Below are 5,298 nucleotides of genomic sequence, written 5' to 3' on the forward strand. Positions count from 1 at the left end.
AAGAAGGTGGGGGGGACAGAAACAGCCAAAGGCAAAGAACAGTCTGAGGGCATAAAAACCTGAAGAGGGGAGAGAATGAGATAAAGGAAAATATATCTGGATGACAAGAATTGATCTAATCACAGCAGTGCATAATTGTAGTTCTTTCTCAGACTCCGGGGGGGGGGGGGAAGGAAAAAAGAAGATAAAAGTAATATAGAAAAAAGATAACAAGGAAAAATTAAAAAAATTAAGTAAATTAAAAAAAAGAAAAAAATTAATTAAAAAAAAGGGCAGCTCTCCAGAGTGGATGGGTGTGGTTTGGTGTAGGTAGTTTGGGTCTTGGAGGCTTCTCTCTGAGGCCCCACCTTAGTGGTTTCAGGGGGAAGAATGGTGGTGGTCCCCAAGCCCTTCTCAGACCATGTGTTGCAAGCCACTCTTTTGAGTCTGATCTCCCCGTGCCACGGGTGGGCCAAATTGCTTTTTTTTTTTTTTTTTACTAAAATCCGCCACATTTCCAAGTCCTAGTCCATGCACTTTAATGCTGCCGCCCCAGATGAAATTTCTTCCCATAGGTGGGCGGCTTTCTAGCCAGGATTGAGTAAGGAAGGGGACTGGGGAGCCAGCTTTTCTCTGGCTCCGCCTGAAGTCAGCGCACCTCAGAGTCCAAGGGAGAATAAGCTTACTGAGGGGAATGAATTCCTCTCCTCATGCCCGTCGGCTATATATGGGATGTTTGTGTTTCTCCATCCTTAGCGGAGGTCTCTCTCTCTGTCTCTCCAGAGACTACTCTATGAACATTTTCACTCTCTCGTTCTCTTCCCCTCAGCTCTCCACCACTCTTCATGGCGCTCTGTGTACGGCCCTCCACAGCCCTGTGCCCCCTCTGCACACGCAGCCCTCTGCAGCCCTGGGCCACCTTTCTGGGTGCCTTTCTCCTGGCTCTGCTTTGGGCCAGCACTCCCTCTCTTCAGAGCCTCAGGTCCTAGTTCACACTCACTCAGGCATCCATGAGGCTGTCATCTATAAGGACTCTGTGTGTGCGCCTCCCATTCTTGCAGACCAGAGTATTGTGGCTTTAGTCCTTCTCAGTTTGATAGTTGCGGGTGGGCAGAGATTACAAAGCTCCCTACTTCTCCACCATCTTGCTGCTCCCCCTGATTTTGAGTTTCATAGTGTGATCTGAAAATATGCAAGACATGATCTTGATGTTTTTGTACTTGTTGAGGGCTGATTTGTGTCCCAGTATGTGATCTATTCTGGAGATTGTTCTTTGTACACTTGAGAAGAATGTGTGTTCTGCTGCTTTAGGATGAAATGTTCTGAATATATGTTAAGTCCATATGGTCCAGTGTGTCCTTCAAAGCCATTGTTTCCTTGATTTTCTGCTTACATGATCTGCCCATTGCTGTAAGTGGGATGTTGAAGTACCCTACTATTATTGTATTATTAACAATGAGTTTCTTTATGTTTGTAATTAGTTGATTTATGTATTTGGGTTCTTCACTTTGGGGGCATAAATATTTACAATTGTTAGATCTTCTTAGTGGACAGATCTCTTATTTACAATATAATGCCCTTATTCATCTCTTGTTACAGTCTTTATTTTAAAATCCAGTTTTTTTGATGTAAGTATGGCTATACCAGCTTTCTTTTTATGACTATTAGCATGATAGATTGTTCTCCATCCCCTTACTTTCAATTTACAGGTGTCTTTTTGTCTCACACAAGTCTCTTGTAAACAGCACATAGATGGGTCTTGTTTTCCATCCGTTCTGATACCCTATATCTTTTGATTGGAGTATTTAGTCCATTGACATTTAGAGTGAGTACAGAAAGATGACTTTAGTGCCATCATGTTGCCTGTTGAGCTGGTGTTTTTGATGGTGCTCTCTGGTCCTTTCTAGTCTTTGTTGCTTTTGGCCTTTTTTGTTTTGTTTTGACTTTTCTCCACTAAAGCATTCCCCTTAAAATTTCTTGCAGGGCTGGTTTAGTGGTCACAAACTCCTTTAGTTTTTGTTTGTCTGGGAAACTACCTCTTCTCCTATTTTGAATGACAGGCTTGCTGGATAAAGAATTCTTGGCTGCATATTTGTCCAACTCAGCACATTGAATATATCTTTCCACTCCTTTCTGCCCTGCCAAGGATAGGTCTGCTGTGAACCTGATCTGTCTTCCCTTATAGGTTAAGGACTTCCTCTCCCTCCTTTTCTGCTTTCATAATTATTTCCTTGTCTGTTTATTTTGTGAATTTGACTATGATATGCCTTGGTGATGGTTGGTTTTTGTTTAATCTAATGGGAGTTCTCTGTGCTTCTTAGGTTTTTATGTCTGTGTCCTTCCCCAGATTAGGAGTTTTCCACTGTAATTTGCTCACAACCTTCTGCCCCTTTCTCTCTCTCTTCATTTTCTGGGACTCCTCTGATTCAGATGTCATTCCTTTTTAATAAGTCACTGAGTTCTCTAAGTCTTGTATAATGATCCTTTGCCTTTGTTTCTCTTTTTGTTCTAGTTCATTATTTTCTATAATTTTGTCTTCCAAATTGCCCATTCATTGCTCTGCTTCATCCATCCTTGTGGTCATGGCATCCATTCGAGATTGCATCTTGATTATAGCATTTAAAATTTTGTCCATACTAGATTTTATTTCTCTTATCTCCACAGAAAGAGATTCTGTGCTTTTTTTCAACCCCAGTTATATTCTTATTATCGTGGTTCTAAACTCTTGTTCGGACATCTCATATCTGTCTTGATTAAGTCCCTGGCTGTCATGTCTTCTCTTCTTTCTTTTGGTGTGAACTCCTTCATTTTGTCATTTTGGAGGAAGAAAAAAATTGATAACGTAAAAAATTAAAGTTCAAAAATTAACAACAGAACTAAACATCAAATAAAGTAAGCTAGATCATGGGTATTTTTTGGTCTGCTTATTGAAAAAAGCTTGAAAGAACAGAGAAAAAAGGGGAAGAGAAAAAAGAAAAATTAAAAAAAATTATATAATAGAATAAAATGAAATAGAGTAAAAAAGTTCTGAATAATAAAAAATAAAGCAAAAAAATAAATTTTCTCTTTCTGTATCAAAGAATGAGAAAGAAAAGAAAAAAGAAAAAACATAATTTAAGCAAAAAAAGAAGCAAATAAGACAAATAAATAAATGAATCAGTGAACAGAACAAAACGTGAATGAACTTACATCCAGTTTTCCTTAGAACTGAAATTATGAAGCCTTCTATAGTCCATACACTAAGCAGGTGGAGGGGCTTGTGCTGGTTTTCTAGGGGATGTTCTTGAAGGGTGCAGTTGGGTTGGACTTGGAGTAACAGTTCCGTTCTTCACTAGGTGGTGCTGCTTAGTTTACTGGGGTGGATCAGTAAGGAAAGGTCTGTGTGCCACATGGGGGAGAAAGGATTCCCCTGCTTGGAGTTCAGGTGCATGCATGTGCACACATGAAAGAGGTGAAAATGGCTTCACCCAGCTCCCTAGTCTCTGACACAGGAATTTTGCACTTGCACCGACCTGCAATCAACCACCCCTCCTTTATCTCGGGCCTCTGTCCACTCCTGCATCTATTCTGTCTATGTCCAAGCTGGTTGCCTGCCAGACAGCACCTCCCTCCAGAGTCTGACCTCAGATTTGGTTGTATTTCAGAACCCCACACTTCAGAGACCCCTGTGGCTAAGACTTGCATCAGCTCTCTGGGAAGGGTCTTACTGAACAATGGTTGATGCTGGCTTACCCCAGAAAATATTTGTGGGATTGTGCCCTGGCAGATGTTCAGAGATTATGGCGAACCACAACACACAGCTGGTGCCAGGTTTCACTGCACTGGTGTCTTTGTGTCAATACCAGTAAATGTGGCTGTTCTCTGGGGTCCACTGGGACCTTTGTCTGTGGGGAGGCCATATGACTTCTACCAAATGTACTCCTAGCAGGGGAACTGCTTTTCCTTGTGTGGCACATGGATCCCTTAGACCCCACTGCTTTCTCCTTGAGATTCGCCCCACCTCCTTACCAGAGCACTTCCAGGCACTAGCTCTGAAACTTCAGGCCCTGCACTCCACTGTTTATAGAATCCTGGTGGTATTAAAACCTTCTTCTTTCTTCCCATCAATGGTTTTGGGGAACAGATTTCAGTTTTAGTCCCCTGTAAGTGTTTTCATGTTCTCTTTCTCTCCAGCTACTTTTGAGGGAGTGCTTTTCTTGCACAATTCCAATGCACCACACTCTATCCCTTTCCCTTTCATTGTCCTCTCTCTGCAAAAACAGCTCTCTATCCTCCATGGCTTTTCTCTCTCTCAGTTCACCTATCTGCACTGCATACCTGCCAAGTTCTGTGGCTCAAGTTATGCAGATTGTTGTGTTAATCCTCAGGTCAATTTTTTAGCTGTTAAAAATGGTTTTGTGCTGATCTGGCTACATTTCAGGAATAAGACACATTTAGGGTCTCCATGCTGCTCTAGAATCTTGGAAACTCCCAGAGGCTATATCTGATTCATTTCTTTTTCTAAAGCATTTACTGAATGAATGAATGAATGAATACATACATGACTCTTGAGTAGAAGAGTAGACTAGTCAGTTGCTAAACTTCTTTAAATTTTCAATGCCCAAAGATTCTATGCACTGTCAACAATAGCCAAATCATGGAAAGAGCCTAAATGTCCATCACCTGATGAGTGGATCAAGAAGATGTGGTATATATATATACAATGGAGTATTACAATGGCAATGAGAAAGAATGAAATCTGGCCATTTGTAGGAAAGTGGATGGACCTCGAGGGTGTCATGCTAAGTGAAACAAGTCAGGTGGAGAAGGACAGATACCATATGTTTGCACTCCTAGGTCTAACAGGAGAACAGGAGAAACCAAATGGAGGACCATGGGGAGGGGAAGGGGGAAAGAGAGTTGGGGAGAGAGAGAGAGATGCAAACCCTGAGAGACTATTGAATACTGAAAATGAACTGAGGGTTGAAGGGAAAGGAGGATGGGGAAAAGAGGTGGTGGTGATGGAGGAGGGCACTTGTGGGGAAGAGCACTGGGTGTTGTATGGAAACCAATTCGATAATAAACTATTAAAAAAAAGATTCTATGTTTTCAGTGTTAGAAATTTTACTCTAAAACTTATATGCCAATAATGTATGGTAGAATATCTAATTTACCTAAGATAAATGTAGAAATGTTTAAGCACTACAATTTGTAATCTACCTTGTCTGAATTCGTGTCTTTAATAACATTTATTTTCTCTTACAGATAATATTAAAATCTGTTGATAGTAACACATCCAATCTGCTGAACTTTGGCACATTTATGCAGTACCTTAAGGAT

At 41.0% G+C, this 5,298-nt stretch overlaps 1 protein-coding gene across 1 annotated transcript in view; it reads left to right on the forward strand.

The window, feature by feature from the left end:
- The window catches only part of LOC115297612 (calcium-binding mitochondrial carrier protein SCaMC-1-like), a 68,273-nt gene that overhangs the window by 11,209 nt on the left and 51,766 nt on the right, over positions 1-5,298 (forward strand). The window lies entirely within an intron of this gene.

This window comes from Suricata suricatta, chromosome 8 (genome assembly GCF_006229205.1).
Source record: "Suricata suricatta isolate VVHF042 chromosome 8, meerkat_22Aug2017_6uvM2_HiC, whole genome shotgun sequence".
Taxonomy (NCBI): Eukaryota; Metazoa; Chordata; class Mammalia; order Carnivora; family Herpestidae; genus Suricata; species Suricata suricatta.